This window comes from Manacus candei, unplaced genomic scaffold (assembly GCF_025592945.1).
Source record: "Manacus candei isolate 608988 ecotype Guabito, Panama unplaced genomic scaffold, ASM2559294v1 h1tg000075l, whole genome shotgun sequence".
Lineage (NCBI taxonomy): Eukaryota > Metazoa > Chordata > Aves > Passeriformes > Pipridae > Manacus > Manacus candei.
In genome coordinates this window covers 2,105,899-2,128,431 of record NW_026138123.1, presented here as the reverse complement: position 1 = coordinate 2,128,431, position 22,533 = coordinate 2,105,899, and positions in this window count along the sequence as shown.

The following is a 22,533-nucleotide window of genomic DNA, read 5'->3' as shown; positions in this document are numbered from 1 at the left end:
AGTCTTTAAGATCATGCAGACAATTATCGTAAGTATAACTAAAAGCATTACATTGCTATTCATAAAGGTTCTTGGTAATCTAGTGTTGAAATTGTACTGCACAGAATATCTGCATCAATATATAATTTCATGGAACACTGTGTTTCTCTCCTTTGACTTTCACTGCCCCAGCAGATTACTTTCTCACCCATAATTCCTGTAATATGTTTGGCAGTTTATAATGGCTTGGGAAAAATGCATGTTGCTTTTTGTGTCCTTTCAGGCTATTAATCATTAGTAACCTTGTATTCAGAGTTACTTCATTAAATATGTATGCCTTTTAGTAATCCGATGCCTAATATATATTACAAACATTGTGCACTAACAGCAATTATATTCTCTCTAATGGGTTTTGTAATTGTAACACTATGTTGGAGAAGCCTGTGAAGTCTGAAATTCTAAAAGTATCAGTAAAAAAGATTCTGCTAAATGATAGCTCAGTAATAAACACATAGACAAAAATATTACTCAGGAAAATGATACGATAAACTATTTAGGGAACTGAATTATTGAGACTCTTTTTTATTTCAATCTGATGAAGAACAAAGAGATCACAAATACTGCAAAATAACAGGGTATGATAATGTCATTGTTTAGTTCACATGTCCTCACTGCTCTAAAACTAGAATACTTCAAACTTTCTAAGGTATTTTGTTTTGGGGTTTGATTGGTTTTGTTTGTTTGTTTTTCTCAGTGGAAATGATCCTTTTGAGTCAGATGGAGGCATAGCAGAATCTTCTTGGTGGAGATTGCAAGACATTTTCCACTTTCTGCAAATAAAATAAACTATGAATATTTACAAAAGAATTTGAACAATAGGTAAACTAACATCTTGGGCGTCTTTAATCTATTTGTCTCATGCTAGTAAGCTTGCAGAAATAAGGACAATATTATATTACTAACTAAAAAATATAAACCCAAAATCAACTACAAACCTTTATTTATGGCACTTTTCCCTCTATGTTTGAATGAACTCTCATAGGATACGATGAGCTGTTATCAAATACTTAGCATGCTTTAGATCTGTTTGACAAAACTGGATTGTAGCTGGAAGTAGCAAGTTGTGTTGTTTAGGTGCATAACAAATCTTTATCTGTTTATAACCTAATTGAAAAATATTTATTAAAAAATTATAATGAGAATATTCTTTTTTCACTTACAAAGGTTTTTAGGTATAGTTACTTATGAATTCAAAAATATCACTGGCATAGAGATCATGAAATCTGAGGACTGCTCAGAATTTCCTACTCATTACAAGTGGTGAGTGGCTCTGAGATTCCAGAAGATATTCTGGCATTTAATGTTTTTCATTTTTGTGGGGTAAGAAAATTTTTGGGTTAGGAAGACAGGTATGATAAAACAGAGAGAAAAAGGGCTAAGAGGGACAGAGTGCATGAAGACAGGTGGCTGGCAGTGCACTTTTCTGGCTATGTCCAAATGTTTGTAGTGGGCCTATTGGGAATGCTTTCTCAGCCTCATTACTGATTGGATCCAGGGGCATGGAGCTGCTGCAGCCTTCCCTCTCAGGTTATTGGATTCAGCAAGTCCTCCATAAATCTGTGCCCACAAACTTTTTCAGATTCAAGTTTGATTTTCTTAGAAGAATACGTAAATTATAGGAAGGCCATAAAATCCCCATCCCAATAAACTGCTGTTAAATTATTTGATTGAACAAACTATGAATCCTGAAGAATGTATTTTATATTATTTGAAACTTTTAATTTAATTGTTTTACAAAATTTGTAAATGTTTATATCAGCATTTACTAAGAGTTTGTCCATCAAGCTTGTCCATCCAGAAATACTCAGTGGAGTTAGAGAAAGTACAGAGAAGGGCAACAAACATACAAAGGAGTAGAACACCTACTGTTTAAGGAGAATTTGAAAAGACTAGGACACTAAATTGAAAAGGAGAAGAGTGATTAGTAAGATTTAGAAAAAACCAGGAAGTTAGTAGATAAGATGATACAGAACTATTATTTGCCAAATCCCACAGTACTAGACATAGGGAGCTCTCATTAAACTAGGACAAGATAAACATTTCAAAAGTACTTAAAACATGAGGCAATACAATTCTGGAATTTATTGCTACACTGTTTTGTGATTGAAGACTGCATCAACAGGGTCTAAAGTGGTTTAGAAGAATTCATAGATAGTAGGTCCCTAGATAGATATTAAAGTGAATGCATAGGAATGTACCTTGTAACATTCTTAATTTAATGATTTTGGATAATAGAGTTTACAAGGGAAACGGAATTCAGTAGCAAGGCTTGTATGCTAGTTTTAAATGGCATATCCTACTATATTCCTACTATATTTCTTACTGAAAGAAGGACTAAGTGTATGGTCCAACATTAGGAACATTTCTTACATTCTTATTTTTATGTACTTCCATCAGGTTCAAGAGTCCGTTTTCTTCAGTCTTACAGAGATATATTCCATAGATTTGTGATTGAAGGTACTTATTTAACAGTTTTCCCATGAATATGTACTTTCACAGACAGTTTATCTAATTTTCACTGTCACACCAGTGTAGTAAAAACAATAACTGGTTTATGGCTTCAGACTGTTAAAAACTGCAGAAAGATAAAATGATAATTAAAGGAATATGTTCCAAAAAGAAATTATAGTGACAGCTAATCAACTTAGCACTAACAGCATGAATAAAATATCAGAACAGGAAATATTGCTTAGAACCGCAATCCTAAAATATAACATTAAAAGCATTTTAGACTTTTGCTAGGAAGTACCCAGGTACAGTCAATAGACATGATATTTTTAGAAGATTCTTTAGCACCAGTCACTAGAATCTTCTGGTTCAGTCTCACTATTTAAAGAAAGCTCTGTTTTCTAGTCAAATGGTTTGAGAAATTGTTGTTTCCTCAGAGCACAAAATAAAACACTTTACAGTTCACCATTTCTATAGCAGACACATCCCCTTCAGAAAAGTAAGAATTTATAGCAAACATAATATTGTTAAAGGATAAATTAGAAAGATTGCTCTTCTTTGACCTTGGACAAAATCATTACTTTGTTTAGAGGGAAAGTCTTCCATCAATTTATAAAACTCATTAACTGGCAAAGATGTTACTAAGAACTTATGGGATAAAAACATCTTTTCCTTCATATTGGCTTTGCTCAATCACTAGTTGAAAAGAGCAGTGAGTAAAATGTTCAGATAGCTAGTAATAGGCATGACGTTTTAAGTCTAGGTACAAAGAAAATTAACAAATGTATCAGCTACCTATTTCTCTACACAGATCTTATTTAAAGCAAGTGACAACCACTGACATAATAAAATTAACATCTCTAAACCTTAAAAATGTAGAAAACAGTTGTACACTATGAGATGTTGGTATGAAAGGTGTAATTATCTAAGCTCTTAGCATGGACAACCTTTTAACTGCACTGTAGTGTTTCTGATAGTACTACTGCTGATATATTTAAAGCAAAAGCTTTGGATTGTCTCCTGATATGGAATGCCTCTTCTTGGATGTAAGGCAAGATTTAAAACTGTAAGGGATATTTTTCATCAGTGCTGATTACCAATTGTTCCCAATTTTCAGAGAGTCTAAAAGTAAACACATAGATCGCTTAAGTTGAATGACGCTCTAGAAATTCTCTCGTAACCTGAGTGGAGTCTGGAAAACCTGGGCATCAATTTTCTGTTGTGTAGGCAGAACTTAAATTAAATATTTAAATCTATTATCTGGATCTGCAGGTGTGAAATGGTGTGTAAAACCCGTAACTGTCCCAAAAATCACTCTCAGAAAAACAGATGCCCAGTTTAAATAATCAGAACTAATAACACTGTTACATCTGTAACTTCTGTGATTTCATGATTGCTGTAAAGATGTTTTGAATGCATCTATTTCTATGCAAATTCAGTGTGAATGTCTGTTTATATGCAAATAAAACAGATTATCAAAAAAGAGATTTTTTTTAAAGATGATTCACTTCTTAAATGTAACCACTAAAATGCACTGTAATATCTTTGTTCTTTTGGTGTAATTGCTATAATTTCTTTGAAAATTCCATCCATGTCCTATTGGTGCTGGGTGTATTTTAGATAATAGAATCCGTTAACATAAAATAAGGGATAGCATCAGAAGCTTGCAAGCAAAATTCTTTGCAAAACATTCAAAAGTTGTGAAAAATATAGGGATAGCAACTTCAGAGTTAGAGACAAAATTAATATTTCAAATCAAGAAAACTTGTAGTTGAATCCCAAATTAACTTAACCCTCTCTTCTTAGACATCCCACTCATATTTCTCTTTCTTCCTCTCTTCATGACATGTTATTCTTGAGTCTAGTTTTCGTGAAAGAACCTTAAAAATTCTAAAACTCATTAACTGAATGCTCATTTTTATAGATTAATGCTAAGCATATGTCCCAGAAACTATAGTTTTTGGATGTTCTTTATGCATAGAAACTATGTCTGTATTCTTGAATTGGGCCAGTATTTTACATTGCCCAGGGGACATTATTCTTAAAGAGCACTGGAATCTCAGAGACTAGGTAATGAAGTCCAGTTTATCTTCAGGCAAACATTTCTTTAAAGGAAATGCAGCAATGTGACTGTGCTGTCCCCACGTTTAAGTACTTAGTTGGGCTGGAGAGTGCTTCATTTGTACAGGAACTTATCCTCTATAACAAATCCTACCAGAGTAATCTGACTCTGAAAAAACGAATGAGACTAAAAATATGTGATTCTTTTCACTTCAGACATTTAGAAGAAAGACCTCTAAGCCTAGACACTTTCTACACCTAATGATTCACCTCTAGAAATTAAATCATCCTCTAGTTCTTAAGAGCTGTGCCTGATGGACTGAATCATTGAATTTCTGCTCAAAGAGCCTCCACCTCAGACCTTGTTCAGTCAAATTCTGAATACAGCCGAGGATGGAATGCTTGGTAACATTCACAGTGAGTGTTTTTACAGCGTCTGACTGATTCCTTGTGCGTAGTTTCTTTGTGTCCGTTGCCTTTCCTCCACACAGAATGCACCTCTGAGAGAGGCTGGTTCTATCTACACCCTTCTGTTAGGTAGTTAAAGAAAGAAGAAAGGTATCTTCTTCCTCTGCCCTACTCTGGGTGAACAGAATCTTAGATTTAACATGTCTTCGAATAGATTTATATCTGTGTATATATATATATTTATTTATGTCTTAAACCGTTATCATAGCCTTCTTCTACGGGGCTGAGCTCTCTCTGAAGCACATTCATGGCCTCTTTTGATGTCCAACACATCATATGTGTAAACTAGTTCCTTGCCTTTTGAGGTAAGACCTCTCATAAAACACATGCACAGGCCTGCATGAAGATCTTGGATTGTACTGACTCAAGATTACTTAACATTACTAACAATAATTGATCTCTGTCCTAGAAAGTGAACAATCTACAAGTTAAATTTGAAATAGAAACTTCATTGTTTTGATTATAAAGTCATAATGTATTAAAATTCTGATGAAAATAAATTCACCTTTTGGATGAAATAAAAAAAAGAAGAAAAGAAAAGCAAATTAACACAGCTCCCTTTTAAACACAAAATCATGAATCTTTGAGAATTTTGGCCTCAAAAGGATTCCTTATTAGATGAGAATTTTGACTTCTCCGATAACTTACTCACAAACTACCCATCCAATAATTTGTCAGCAGGAATTAATGAACTCCCACACAGTGTTTCATTTCATTTAGGCTAGAAAAATACTCATTAAATTGAAAGTCATCCATACAGTATATATTCAAAGTGCAAATGAAAACTTAATCATGGAGCTGCTATGGCAGACAAAATCAGTAAATAAACTATTTTAACTACTTTACTGATTACCATAAAGCAGACTGAGAAACACAAAAATTGCCTCTTTCTTCCAATATTGCATTTACTTTAGAGCATTGTCTCAGTGTTGTATTGATATAAAGATGTTTGAAAATGGTGCCTGTAATCTGCATTTTTTGATCTGTTTAAAGAGCTGCTGGCTCCAGCAGAACATTAATGCAAATCTAATGTACCTGCTGGTATGATTAGCTGAATCAAATGATGGCATTTAAGTAACACCTAAATAATCTTAATTAGGATCTTCAACTCATCTTAGCACTTGGAACTCTACAGATGGATAGTCTTAATTATCAGCCTTTTGATTAGGATAACAGCTCTAATCAAGATGATGTGGTTCTGATAGACAGCATATCAGTAAATTAATGACTGTTGTTAAAAGGAAAACATAAGTGAAAAACAAGAGCTGTCTGCTATCTGGAACCTGGTAAAAGAATAAAGTCTACAGTATGTGAAGAAATTAATGTTTTGTGGGAAGAACATAAGTATTCACATTTGGTATGTGTGGAATTGAGCCAATAATAACGCCTACCCCCAGTTTTCCCCATTCTGCCTTCCCCCCCCACTAAATATGGATATGAGTTCTCTCTTGCACCATCACAAATCACAAGTAATGCAAATTAGTTTATACACATTCCTTTTTGACACCTTGTGATTTTATGAAAGTCCGATGGGCACAGGGCATATGAACCAATGCCAGATAAAAGGTTCCATATATAGGTAAAAGTAACAAATGGCTTGTTAGTAGGTGTTGTTCATTTGAAATGGAACCTATAAATTTAAATGTATTGCTACATCACCAGAAACACAAAACCATACATGAAAATGTAATGCTTTCTTGCAGCCAACTTACATAGTATAACATCTGCTTCTGAGATATTTCATCATTCACTGCTGGAAATTAATATAAACATTAGACTGATTACGATATCATGATAGAATATGAAAAAGTGTTTGTTATCCATTATCCAGCTATTGAAATTAAGTGTTTAAAAAAACCTTCACTTAGTCCTAATGAACGTGACCGTACATTTTATTTATATAGCAGTAACTGTTTTTAGAACTTATTTTGTATTAGCAAATGAAGGGCATTGAAATGTCAGCTTTTTTTGCCTAATGCAGATCAGTATACTGAATCATTTCTCACTTCCTGATGAGAGTGTGACCTGTAGGAAATAATTGTTTTCAACTTTAAATGAAATGTATCTTGGGCTTACTTTCTAATGCACTCCAGTTTCCTTACTGAAATAAAAAAACTTCACAGCTACGGTTTGGAGAAACTTCACCACTATAGTTAGGAGAAACCAAACCAAACCAAACCAAACCAAGAAACATCCCAAACCACACAAAAGTAACTGAACTTGAAGAGAAATAACAGAACGAAGGCAGAAGGTAGTATTTGGAGATGAAAAAACGGTATGTTTTGGAGGAAGAAATAACTGAATCCTAACAAACACTGTAAGAATTTATGTATGCCATTTTATCAATGAGTTCTCTGAATATTCAAATAATTTTGTGGGAGAGAAGGCTTAAGGGTTTTCTTTGTATACCTTATTTCCGGGGAGCACTGGCAAATTCATGCTACTCTTATAACACTTATTGTGGAAAGCAGGTGTTATACGGAGAATAACTGATCTATAATCAAAATAACCCTGCATGCTGTGGCAGTTAATGACCTTATCTGATTAGGACTGTCTGTAAGATCAAATGACCTGAGAAATACTGGGTTTGAACACATGAATAGGGAAATGGCCAAGTGGTAGTCATAAATGCTTTTGAGAGATAAAAAGAAAAGAATTTTAAAATATTGATGTTATATGGTACTCTTCACAAAATCATCCTTGGAGGAAATACTAATGAAGACTCAACATTTTCCTGACTATTTGACCTGACATTCAGGTCACACACTGGAAGACCTCCCTCTGAAAGTGGAGAACAATGAGACTAACCTAAAAATGCTAGAGAGTGTTAATACTGAGTTTCCAGTGAAAGTGTAAGCTTTCCAACTTAAATTAATAGTCGCTTGATTGATTTATCTGATATCCCAAGTCAAAGACTTCCATACAAGCAGTATTCATCTTATGAACCATATTTAGTTGAGACAAAAACCCCCAAAGATATTATGGTTTGTGTAATTTTATGCAGCTGTTCACCCCTCAAAACCCCTCCCCATCTAATCTACAGATATTAAAAAGATATGATCGATCCAAAGGAGAATTTTGTACCTAAATCCTCCAATTATACTGTCAGGTGAGATATAATTTAAGATATATCTTGAAGTTCTAATACATTTAAATATAAGACAGTTTGTAAGAGATTCAAAGGAATCTGAATGCTAAAAAAATGCAAATAAAGACAGATTTGAGTCTCAATATATATATGATTTTAGTACAATCAAAGTATATTTACTGTTGCATTAATTTGTTTTTATTATCTGCCTGTCCTCCACTTTTAAGTGTGCTGCTTACTTTGGCCCACTGTATATTTTTTCAGGCTTTTAGTACAAATTTTAGCCTTAAGTATTTAGAAAAAGAGAAGAATAACAGAAGAGAAAAAATGTTTGTAATAAGCTATTTCCTCATTTCTTATGAGCATACTTTTAAATATATTAATGTTATAATCAATTAATATAATTAAGCCAGGTTTAAAAAGTATGTTACATTTTCTATATGTACCAAAATACATTGTGAATAATGTGTTTCAAAAGAGCAGGATCCAGAATCAAAGTATACATAAAAGGTAATACTTTGATAATCTTTCCTCTGTCCTCCACCATCCTAGTAAAGCCTGTCTTTAGAAAGGTATGTTGAACAGAGTAAGCAGAAATCTGTAACTTATTAAATCATCCATTTAATACTTTTAATTAATTGATTTTTAATAAACAGTTGCATAGTGCTTGCTGTAATGTCAGTTAAATGCCTATTTGTAAGTAAATAAGCATTACCAATTTATATTTATAAAGTAGGGCCCTGATCCCCGAAATGGAACCACACTGAGGACTCTGGTACCACACTGTCCCCAGTAGGACACTCTGGAACACACAGGAGAGCTCAAAAAAGTCCAAAGGAAACAAACAAACAAAAAAATCTCATGTTTTTTGTTTGAGAGGTTTGAGACCTTCCATAAACTTCACTACCTATCATGCTGCATCCAACATCCTGCAAACAAAAGCTGAAATAGTGAAGGTTGGATCCATGTGGAACACAAATTCTTTGCCTTCTGACATGTCTACATGAACATAAGTATACAGTAATTTTGGCCCCGGTCCCACGTGTCACTTTCTGAGTACTGTGTGTGTTTGCACCCACGTTTTAGTGTTTGTATTTACAACCAGCCTTGCAGGTCTCTGCTGACTCATTAGAAGATTCCTTCATCTTCATCTTTTGTGTTATTTCATTTACTTAAAGGAATTAAGTTTTCAGTGTGTTTTAAATTGTATAGAAATCTTTTAAATAATGCTATTTTGTACACTAAAAGATGTAAAGGAAAGTGGGCAGGGGAGCATATGGAAGTAAAAAAAAAGAAAGGGCATAACATAACAAGACCCTGAATGACATTTGACATTGAAATTGCTCATCATTTACCATCGTACTAATTGGTCTCTATCCAAGACTTTTCAAATTAAAATTATATGCCTCCCTGCTATAGGTTATGGTTATCAATTAATCACAACAATGACATTTCCAACTGAGAACTGGATCAGTGCCAGTGCTAAGAGAAGTCTTAAAACCCACAACCCTCAAAAAAACCCTAAAATCATTCACCATTTTAAGAGAGAGATTTTCTAGGGTTTTTTTTTCATTTTTTTGCAGTCAGTTATACTGCTGCTTGTTGCTGCTGATACAAATTATCTGATTCAAGATGTTTATGTTAGAAATTTAAACCCATGAAATGTTAATGCTACATGATGCGAACAGGGATGTGGGAATTAACTGTTCTTAAAAATTGTGGAAAATTTTTTTTGCTTGTCTTTACTCTAGAAGACTGCAGTATTTTCATTTGTTTTCCATTCAGGTTTTTAACACAGAATTGGATAATTAAGTACCAATTTAAGATATATTAAGTAGAGGAAATTAAACTGAGTTTAACATGCAGGATGTAAAATTATTTTTTAAAAAATATTTGGAACATAGTAAAGGTACTTGATTGCTTCGATTAGACATTTTATACGGACAATATGTGTTGACATGATGCCTAAACAGTAGGGAGATAATTCTATAATTATTTTAATAATTTATTTTTTATTGGAGTATTTTGATAATGTCTCTGTATGGAGAGTAAATACAACGTAAATATTTCTGAGATTTACCTATATACTCAATGATCTGGTAGCTTCTGTAGATACTCTCAAATAGACTACATTTCAAATGTACTTCTCTGAATTTTTGAAATATTTTGATCACAGGATTGTAAGAAAAAAAATTGTATCTGAAGACATATAAAAAGCTCATGATAGCTAGATCCCTTAAAATTCTTTTTGATTCGGTGCTTGTCTGACTCTTACGTATCTCTTTCTTTTTTTAGAAAGAAGGGACAAATGCCTGAGGGGTGGTACTATGAAATGTATTCAAGAGTGTAAATATACAATAGGCCTTTTTTTCAGTATAGTTCTGGTCCATCAGTGAGAAAGGCTTGGAGTGGTACTTAGTGTGACACATACGCATCCACCTTGATCCTCAATCATTTTTTTTTCCCCATCTTGTATTTCATCACAAGCAAGAAAAAAAATTGTGTCTCCTGTTCCCTATTTAAATTCTTCACACTCTCTGTTGGCTAAGATTGGCTGAGGCCAGACCTGAACTATGGATATAAAATTTCAAACCATTGGAATGTGCGATGTAATAATACATTATGCTAATCTCACAATAATAATAATAATAATAATGATAATGTTAAAATAAAAGTTATGAGTATTACAATAAGTAGCAGCCTTAAGCATAATACTATGATGACCATTTAGACAATAATTAAAATGTCTGTACAGAAGCAAATATTCCATTTCAGGGGGAGGGGGTGTGTGTGGGGGGGTGTGTGAGTGTGCAACTATTTTTCTTTGTATTGAAACCAAATCCTTAATTTTATTTTCTATGCATATACTTCATAAGCATATATATATATAATATATATATATAAGAATACATATGATGTATATGCACACATACACAAACACATTCTACTTTACCTAACTATTTAACAAGATCCTCTAGGCCAGATTCCAACAACCAAATAGTCACAAGTAGTTAAATACATCCTTATCCTGTAATAAGCATTAATTTTCTTTTCTCATCTGATGCACTAGATTTCTTTTCTTGTCAGGTAAATTAGAAAACATTTTGCAAATGATGGAAAAAGAAGTTTAATTTTATTCAACTAGGTTGTTCCAAACTCTCTTCAAATGAAAAAAAGAGCCCCCCCAAAAATTCTAAATGCAGTTTCACTAAAAACACATTTATTTTTGTTCTGTGAAACTGAATTTGTTGGTTTCAATGAATCAGCTTTCTCAATTAAATATCAATGAACCAACCCAAGAAAACCTCTATGTTCTTAAAAATTCATAATTGTTGCAATATATTTTCGTGCCTTTAAGAACTCAGCATTCAGTATTAATATTTAATAATGAGTCAAACTGTTCATCTAAAACTAATTTAAAAATCACCCATTTCAATGTAGTTAGAATAATGAGGATGGACATAACCATTATTGACTTCTATAATTTTATTTACATTTGTGAACTGCCAACAGTATTTCTATCCCTTAAGTTCAAAATTAATAAAATTATTTGAAAAACTTTTCTAGAAAATAAGTCAATATGTGTAGAAAAACTTATATTTTAAAATAAAACTTTTCCTATATCTTTTTAATTGAAATTTAAAATAGTGACATTTTTATGTGATTTTATTTAATTACTTACCTTTATATCAATTATATTTACAATTTCTCAGCTTCATTTAGACCCTTTTTTAAATTTTTAGCTCATATAGACTGAGGTATTTCTTAATGTATACTTAAATGAGAAAAAAAAAGAAAAACACAAACATAATTTACTTGCCAGAGCTTTTACCTTCAAAGTTATATACTTTTTAAAATACTCAAAGTGTTCCTATTAATTTCAGGAAAAACTGATTCTGAACTCCAGATATTGGAAAATTAATCTTGGGCAAACAAGGCTTGACACTAATTGGTTACAATGCCTATGATAACAAACTGTTAACAGGGTAGACTTAGCATGTCAATTGTCAACCAGTCAGTTGTATCAACAACTAAATGCTTATTTAATCAAGTTGTGGAAGGTAATTTGAGAAAGGTTTAGGTTTATTTTGTTTCCTTAGGGTTTTTGGGGGGCATTGGAGGGAAGGAAGAAATGAGAAGAGTGGCATATATAGTAGGAGATATTTGATGTAAAAAAAGCCCATTTTAATAAAATTACAAACTGAAGATTTAACTGACATTGACTGAAAGTGTGCAAATACCATCAGATATGAAGGTACATGCTCAATGTCAAATAAAGAAGTTAGACAGGTAATCCAGTGAGTGGGAAAGATGTGTCACAAGACCCATGATAATGAACCGATCACTCGAAATTATAACTAATTCTGTAGAATATTCCTGCTGTCAGGCAACATAGCAACATCAGCATCTACCCTGGAGGATGAAGAGTTGGGATCTAACTTCCTTTTGCCAAAGAGAGACCAAACTATGAGTCTGCCACCTTCTGATAACAAAGATGGTGTATGAAGACGAGCCCTAGTTTCATCCTTACCAATAATTCCTAAGAACAGCAGTAAACACTGCATTGTTAGCAGAACTGTCTTGATGGTATACTCTGGACGTGCTGGCCACACCCCTGCTGAGTTAGTGGTCTTCAGAGGTTTATAGAGAAAGATGCCTGCTGCTGCACGACTACCTGGTTTAGATGAGAACTGGATGCCAACCTGCAATTAAGTTTTCTTTTTTCCACTATCTCCTTTCTCTCTCTTCTCTTCTCTTCTCCTTTCCTTTCTCTCTCTCTTTCCCCATGAAGTCAGATCACGTTGTGAGGGAAATTAGATTAATTAACTGCCAAGTATCTTGTTTTTATTGTGCTGTCCTAGTTAGAGCAGCCAGGACCAGTTCATCACTGTGTGGGTGTAACCCAAACTATGTATTCTACACCCTCTATGTCATTTCCCAGGAACTGTTAACAATAGACCGTTTGCAGCAGCTGCCCAGGGCACACCTGACCCCTCAGGCTATAAGCTGGGTGTTAAGAAGCCTGTGAGATAGGAGGATGTTCCTATCCTCATACCAATGACTCAGGTGTGATAACTCCCCTCTGGGGAGTCATTAGCACCTCTCCACCCAACCTGAGGGGTCAGGTCTGCTAATGGGCCATCAAGGATTCCAAAAATATCTCATGACTCACAATCACCCACTGTGGAACTCCCTGCCCTGGGGGATGTACCATTCCCACTTGAACCTGAGTATATACAATCTTGGGGTCTTGGGACTTCTGGGCCCCCACTTGTCAGATTCAGAGGAGGACCAGAACCCCGACTGGACTGTGACCATCACTCTCGGCTGGACTGAGATCACCACTCTCGACTGTGACCAGCACTCTCACCAACAGGTTTTCCTTCTTCTTTTACTTTGGACTCAGGGGGACCATGTGGGGCTCAGCACAGGGGCCAACAAACACCATTCTGTTCGTGCCCCAGTGTGCTGAGTTATAATCTGGGTTTTGTGGGTTAAAATCAGTTGTTTGTCCATATAATTATATTTATTTTATTATTGTTATTAAATTGTAACTCTGACTTACAATCTCTTTAGAGTTGGGTTCATTTCTCCTGCTGGTTTACCTTTAAACCAGCACATATGCAAAGTCAAAGACAGCCATCACAAAAGAGAAAAAGAATGTGGTTCTGATAGAAAAATTTTGACAACAAATTTCAACAGTAACTTCATAACAACATGAAGAATCCAAATTTAAGATTAACTCAAAACTTGGAACTTCCATATTGGGCATAGGTAAATCAAAGGACTAAAATCATGGGGTTTAGATTCAGTTTAACTGACTTGGGTAGGAATTTACATTATATCAGAGCACATAAATTAGATATTGTGAATAATAGCTGTGAATAATTCACTCTCCAGGAACACCTGTGTAAGTTCTGAATGTTGACAGAATCTTACTGTGAGTACAGTATAAGTGAGACGTTTCCCACTTTGTTTTTGTTGTATTTTAGATATTGCTGAAAAACCCTTCCTAAATAAATATTTTTTTTTTAGTAAATTAATAATATTTCACCGTCTGGTTTTAAATGCTTCAAAGCTGATTATACCTTACACAGATTATAGATATAGCCAGAACATATTTGTGCTCATGATATTGAGAAAATAGAATCATAGACCAAAGTTAGTTGTTGGTTGATTACTTTTTTGAGGGTTTTTTTTGGTAGTTGTTTGGTTTTGCTATAAGGTCTGAATAGGGCAGACTCAGAGACCACTGCATTATTTTCTCTGTTGAAATAAAGAAAAAAATTACCTGATCACCTTTTTATATTCTTTTTGTTTTCTGTAAGAGAGAGTTTGAAAGCCAGACATACCACTTAAAGATAGTCTGGAATGCCTGAATGCATTACTTTGTGATTTATTTTTAGAAAAAAATGCTAATAGAAGAGGACAAATAAAAAAAAAAAAAAAGAGAATCAACTTTGAGATGAAAGATTTTTTTTTCAAATACCCTACCTTAAAGATAAGGTAACAGGCAAATTATACCGTATACAGAAAATAATGAATTTCCTTTTGACCTCAGGAAATTCCTTTTCTGACAGTTAAAATCGCACAATAATAATAAGATCCTTTTTTAACATCGGTGCTCTGACAAAATCTGTTATTTTCAGTAAAAATTATTACTTTAGTATAATGATTTAAGATAGCAGTCAGATTTATGAATGTCTTCCCTGTGGTCATGTTCGAGATTGTAAACAGTTAAATGTTTTAGAAAGTATTTGAATACAAATAGAAAATAAATAATCAGATATGGGAAAATAAATGTTTAGAAATGCATTTTTATTTAAAATTTCTGGGTTTTTTTCCATTCAGAGAACAATCATATCTGTTTATGTGTTTAGAACTGCACATGCAATTTGCTATCTCTAATTATGACGATGGTAACACTTAGAACACCACTATGTGAAATAGCAACAATATTGCTTATATCATTTTTTAAGAAAAACAAAATATTTTCCTTGTTTTCTTGAAAATGTATATATGGTCAGTGCAGTTCTTTAATCCCTGAGATCTTATTGTTAGAACAAGACAGCACTTCAGACTTCAGTTTTCATCCTTACAGAAGACCTACATTGTGCCTCTATTAAATTTATGAACCTGACTTGAAATCAGCTCTTTTCAGGCAAAAAATTTTATTCAGTAAAAAGTTAAGTCAATTGATGAAATTTATTTTGCCAAAATTATTCATGGTACACAACCAAAAACTGAAATCCACTGTGCAATTCACTGATATCTTCTTATGTCTATATCTGGTTTAGATACTCCTCTCTTGTTCATTCTCACAGTATCAACAACCATCTACTACTTCAGATCACAGCTACTCCATTCAGGCAGGCATTTTATAAAGGAGACATATGCATTCACTTTAATACAATTTATAGTAATAATAATGCTTAGTATCTATAATCTGTGTTCAATTGCCTCATCAAGTTGGCTGCTCCAAACAAAGGACACTGACTTTTCAATGGAAAGAAAATGGTGGTCAGGGAAAGAAATTACAGCTGTCCACAGGGAAAGGAGGATCGCTATTTAGAATAGTACAATTGCTATTGAGACAAATAACTTTGGAGTTCTTTAATACTCCCTGAAATATGCCTCTAACCTTTTCCTAGTACTGTATTAGCCAGTCAGTCAGACTACTTTTATTTCATACATGACATGGATGAGGAATGTCTGGGTCAGGTATCCTTGTGAAAGCAGTATATAATCAGGAGCACTGCTGTCAATTTGTGTTGGTATTTTGAAAAGAAATCTCACAGGCTGTCTATCTGCCTCATAGTTCTGGGTAGCTCCAACATCATACATCATTACTAGCATATTACAAATAGAGCTATTAGTATGTAGTAATTTCATTTCAATCCAGCACAGAATTTCCAAAGATGTTAGCTGGTATTAAGTGCTGTTGTCAGCTGTTCACTGGGTGTCAGCATTAAGTTATGTGAGAATTAAGCTTCTGTCCCAAAGAAGCCATTTCCTCTAGTTCAACCTAAAGAAAAGAAAAAAAGGGAGGAAAAAATTATCATTTCAAAGATCAAAGATCCTTTGCTTTCTGATAAGCCTGGTTAAATAGCTGAGGGTGATACTGCAAAGGGAATGGATGAAGTGGTGAAAACTGGTGGGGGAGTTGTTTGAATGATATTCAGTTGGCTGAAGCAACTTGACAACTTCAACTTGTGACCTGATGCAATGTGTCTGATTTTACCTAAAACAAATTACAAAGCACTCACACAATATTTTGCCAGCAGAAAGCATGCGGGTAGTGGTAGCAACTTCAGCTGACACTATCAGATCTTTAAAAGGTTTTCTTTCTCTGAGTGGAATGGGTGGCTACAGGAAAGAATAGTGGTGTCACCTTGACTGTAGTCAAGATAAGACCCTTTCCAGCTCTCCTTTATTAGTCGTTTTCATTTCCTGAAGTAATTTTCCAAGGCTTATATTGAAATTGAAAGAAATAAGTATTAAGTTTGCAGTCTTAAATCACAGATCTTTAATGAACAAAAATATTTTCTAAGGGATTATTCATTCTCTAGTTTCAATGGGAAATTTGAAACATTCAGCCTTCCCCCTCATGCCCCATTCATGTTTGCCAATTTTAATAAATATAAATATATATAAATTTTAATAAATATAAATCACATCCACACGTAGGGGGTGTGTCTGTCAAAGTTTTTCTCAATAAGAACATGTACAGACTACCACATGCATGGACATCATGGACCAACACTTAATCATCTTAGAACCGTTTTGGGACACCTTATCAGTAATTCTGTAATGCCTGTTATATTACCATGATTATAGTTAAAGTTACCACATGGTATACCCATAGGATACTCCAGTTATGTAGCTGTAAAAGTTTAGCAATCACCATGAACTCAACTTGACCAACTTCTGGAAAATACCTTGGGAATGTATCTCTTCACTCCCCTTTGCACATAGACTCATAAAACCATATTTAGCTGCCAAAATCCCAGTCAAGAAGTTTTAGGTACATTCCCATGTCCTATTCACTAGTCTAAACTGTCCATCATAGTTATAGCTGACAGTTTAAAGTGGAGTGTATGAGAGATGTAGAAGCTACTGTAGGCATGGCTAGTCTTCGCGAACGAAGATTTGGGAAGGACTCTACCCACAGTAGTTACAAGCATGCTGGTGGTTAAAAAGGCCAATACAAGATAGGCATGACCAGTTGCAAAAGACACAGCAGAAAGACTCCTTAGGTGGTATGTTCTGCAGAGCATGGTTCTTTCTGCGTTGTCTCTTCTCCTTGAGAGTGATCCTGCGTGTGTTCTCAAAGGAAGCAACAGCGTTATAGATGGTGTGTCTCCAGACCTCCCGATTGGAGGTCAGAGTAGACCAGTTATGTTGATCAATATGACCAAGGCTGAGATGTTGTTTCAGGGAGTCCTTGTATCTCCTCTTCGAGGCTCCTCTCTTGCGGCAGCTGGTGGCAAGTTCACCATAAAGCAAGATCTTAGGGAGGCAGTGGTCCTTCATCCTTGAGACGTGTCCTGCCCAACCCAACTGTGTTCTCAGTAACATGGCCTCAATACTTGTGATTGCTGCTTGTTCTAGAACAGATGTATTAGTCACATAATCTGACCAGTGGATGTTTAGGATTGTACGAAGGCAGCGTTGATGGAAGTGTTCTAGGAGTCGCAGGTGGTGGCAGTAGATGACCCATGATTCAGATCCATATAAGAGAGTAGACAGCACAATGGCTCTGTAAACACTGATCTTTGTACTTTTCTTCAAGTGTTTATTTCACCAAACTCTTTTATGAAGCTTTCCGAAAGCACTATATGCCTTTGCTAACCTGTTGTCTATCTCTCCGTCAATCTTACCATCCGAGGAGATGAGGCTACCTAGGTAATTGAACTGCTGGACTGATTTGAGCATCGATTCACCAATGGTGATATGGGGGTGATGGAAGGTTTCCTGAGGTGCCGGTTGATAGAGAACTTCTGTCTTCTTTAAGCTGACTTTCAACCCAAAGAGCTCAGCAGTGTCTGCAAAGCAGGATGTTAAATGCTGCAAAGCAGCTTCTGTGTGGGCGACAAGGGCGGCATCATCAGCATAAAGCAGCTCCCAGACAAGATGGTTTAAGGTCTTAGTGTGGGCCTTCAGTTGCCTTAGGTTGGAAAAGCTTCCATCAGTACAATATCAAATGTAGATACCGTCCTGGTCACTGAAGTCTGCTGTGGCCCTTTGGAGCATCATGCTGAAAAAGACTGTGAATAGGGTTGGTGTGAGAGCACAGCCTTCTTTCACACCATTAGTTATTAGCTACTGTAGTATACAAAAAATAAATGACAAAGAGTACTGTCAAAGAGAATAGGAAGTGTAATAGGAAAACTAATTAAATACTGAAATATACCCTGAACAAGCTTGTGTATATTGCTTAACTAACCAGACATCTATTTGTGCAGTATCTTAACAGGGTCCAATTTTAAGAAATCAATTATGCCTTTGTTTCATATGCCTTTGTTTATAAATGTTTGTATTAGTAAATGAAGGTAATTTTTTGCTTTTTATGTGTTTTGTCAAAAGTTATTAGAAAGTGGGATATTTGCAATCTATGATGCCAATTTTTAAAAATGTATGTGTAGAATTCAAATCTGGTAGGAAATTTTAAAATGTCATTTTCCTCTGATCTTATTCATAATACAAGCACCCTATATATACCAATTCAATTTGAAAATACCATATTGCCTACAGATCATAAGTAACTAAATACATTGATTAAATTAATTATGTTAATTAAAAATATCACTCTAATACAAATATCACAATGAATTTTTAACTAAGATAATGTAATTCCTAAGTCTTGTCAAAAGATGGTAATGTAGCTAAAATAAATAGCTGTAAAATACAAAACTGAACAAATATATAATTATTAAATACAAGTCTTCCTATCCTTTTTGTCTTTCATCTATCCAATTACATCTTTTGAACTGAGTAGTTGTTTCCATTTGTTGCTGGGTTTGTTTTTGTTTAGGGTTTTTTTGGTTTGGTTTTTTGTTTGGTTTGGTTTTTGTTCTTTTTGGCTTTTTTTCCCTCCAATTACTTTGATAATAATCCAGGTGGAACAGCAGCATTTTATTGCTCCGTATGCTGCATACTCTGTGATTTATATTCATTTGGGCTTTCCATCAACTATAGGTTTCTAAGAACTAGGAGTTACATTGCTGTTTTTCTTCTCCAGTTACGAAAGCATTTTACATCTCATCTAGCAGTTCAAACCAATCAATTAAATATTCAGGCCCTGGCAACAATAATGCATTTGAAGTAAGACAGTCTTTCCTATGATACAGCATAATTTTGGGGGGAAAGCAGAGCCAACATAGATAGACTGACACTATCAATATCTTTCAAGTTTGAAGACATTTCTGGAGAATCACGCAGGCACTTCAGATTGTCCCTATATGGCATTTCATATTGTTCCTAAAGAACAATACATAATACATAGTAATATTGAATCTAAATTATATGTGTTACTCTAAAGATACATTATCCTTTCTTATCATGTGCCAAATGAAGTTCTTAAACTGTTAAGAAATCATCTGATGCATAGAGTACAAGGTAATAACAACTTCAGTGAGAAAATTCTTTGGCTCCTGGGGAGCCTTATAACTTGGGAAGCATTCATTATTAAAAGTGCCTTGAATGTATCCAAAACATTTGCACCAATCTTATGCTTGGTTTTGAATATCTAAAAGTGAAAGAACTCTCGACAGACTTCCTTTACCTGGATATCCCAACAATATTTTTCTCTCAATTCTCAATGATCTTGTGACTTTTGCCCTCCTTGGTAATGTAGAAATACAATATTAAAAACTTCTTTATCTGAGATAATATAAACTCTTGAATATTTTTTATGAACTGTAAGATCTTGTAGTTTTAGATCTTTATTAGTTTTAAATTTCTTACGTAAGAAACTTTCTTTTAGAACATGTCTGACCATACTATTGACAGTAGCAGCAATGTGGAGAAACTAGCGAAATCAAGAACTAGTAGGACTTTCTGAAAACAAAGCACAACAAAAATAATCAATGACAGTTACTTTACTCTGCTTTTAACTACACTTCTTTTGGGGGGAAGGGAGATCTGACTAAGGTGAATCATGTCTCTGACTACTTGCTGTATACAATATTGAAATACACAGTCTCTGCATTAGGAAACTTATAAAGAGATGAGAAATGCAAAGAATCAGGGGAAAACCACAGGAGATCTATGACTTGCTAAAAAACATGCAGAAGGTTGTTGTCAAAACCCACAACAGAACTGAAGTTTCCCAGCTTCCAGGCTGCTGACCTATTCATTGAATGATGGTGTTTTCCCTTAGGTGTTGAGTCCATTTTTCAGCAAACAGAATTGCATCCTTAGTAAGTCTCTATAATATGTTAGGATGAAACATTCTCTACAAGTATAAGGTTACATAATTTTATTTTTGGAAATTAATGTTTTTTACTATAACTGCAGACAGTCTGAACCACCCATCCATTGGCCTGTTTCAGAACTTCTCTGGTGTTGCCAAAAGGATACTTTCTCACTTGTTAAGCCTTTTGTTTTTAGGATAGAAAAGGCTGTTGAAGTGTAAAAAGTAAACTACATATTTTATTACTTTTATTGAATTTATTGTGAGTAATGGCATGCATTTTGAATAAGTAATACTGCCTTATGTCCTACAAACTACTTTTGGAAACTGAAATAATAAATCTCATAAATTGTGTATTAAAACAGTAAACTGCGCATTTGTAAGACATTCTCATTTGTTTCCATAAAAACATCTATAAAAACAAGGGACTGTTTGCCAAGGAGTCAATCAGGTAAGTCCATATGTTATTGATTTCTCTATCGCTCTGCATCACTTAAAAATAGCATCAAAACCAAAAAACGTAAAACCTTGCACTTTAATATGGTTTAAATTCACTTTCATCTTTTACTGTCTGTGGCAAACAGGCATGCAAAGTCTGCCTGGCTCATTGACTTTCTAAGGTCAGTGTTAGGTCCTGTTCCAGGATTCTGATGTCACTATTTAGTCAAAACTCAGTCTTCATCTGGTTATGAGTAGTTTGCACATGATTTTGTACATGCTATATAGCTAAATAGATACAAATTTAACAAAGAACTTAAAATCAGCTTGCAATAGGTAATATTAGGCAGAGACCAAGGGAACATCGACCATACAAGTGACATATACATCTTTTCAAACTCACATACGCTGTACAAAAGCAAAACAATGGTACACAATAGTGGAGAAAATTTGGGACTTAAGTTCTTCAGAGGGGTAAATGACAGGCCCATGTGTCTGCTGTCTCATACTCTGAATTTCACCAGCCGTTGCATCTCTGAGCCACAGCCAATACTGGGTGGATAAGTTGCTGTCAGGTCCTTTTCTAGAAATGTGTAGGAAATTTGAATCAAGATTTCTGAAGAGTTTAGAACGCTGTAGATATGCTACATGAAAGAGTTTAGGACACTATAGAAAGATACATGAGACCTGCATCACAGCAATATGGGCTGTTTTCTTACTAACCAGATAAACTAATTCTTAGCCTAGACTCAAAAAGAACTTACAGATCAAGCAAAAATCTGTGAAAAGCAGAAAAGTTTTCTGCTTAATTTTAACAATTTTACCTTTAAATAAGAAGGCTTTAACAGCTCAAATGAGCTCAAATTTTCAGCTGTGGCATTCCTTGCCTTTCTTCACAACACCTTTCTAACTGTAAATGACATGCAGCACTAATTCCAAATTCCTTAGGTCCCTGAAAATCAAGAAAATTTGATGCTCTATATTACAGGAAATCAGCTATGTCTTACTTCTTGCTTCATCATCTGGCAGAAGTTTTATTAATTGGGGGTTTTTAATGAACTTATCACTTAGTTTTGAGATCTGGATGTAGACTATTATGAGTTTTGAATTATGAAAGGATCTATCACTAGCTTTTTCAAAAACTTAAAAATTATATTTCTATATGGTTTAAAAATGTTATGTCTCAGAACATCTATGCCAATACTACAAACAAACAATTATACTTGTAGGGAAGAAATATGAAATCTAGAAGATAAAAAAAATAGGATTCAGTTTTCGATATTTGATTTATGTCCTGACATGCTTTTTCAAAATTAAGAGTTAATTGTCATAGGAAACTGTAAGACTCAACAAGAAACCTCTTGTAAGATCTACAACTCAGGCTTCTAAATCATGTGTTTACTGTAAGATATTGGAGATTGCAACATTAGAAAAATATAGATTTTTATCATTGGCTGTGACAGAAGCTATTCTCTGAGCACTATTCTTGGATGACATCTTGCTAAAGAAATGTTTCTGTACTCATAATTTATTATTCAAGAAAAAATACTCATTAAGCAATTAGAAAGCTCAAAAT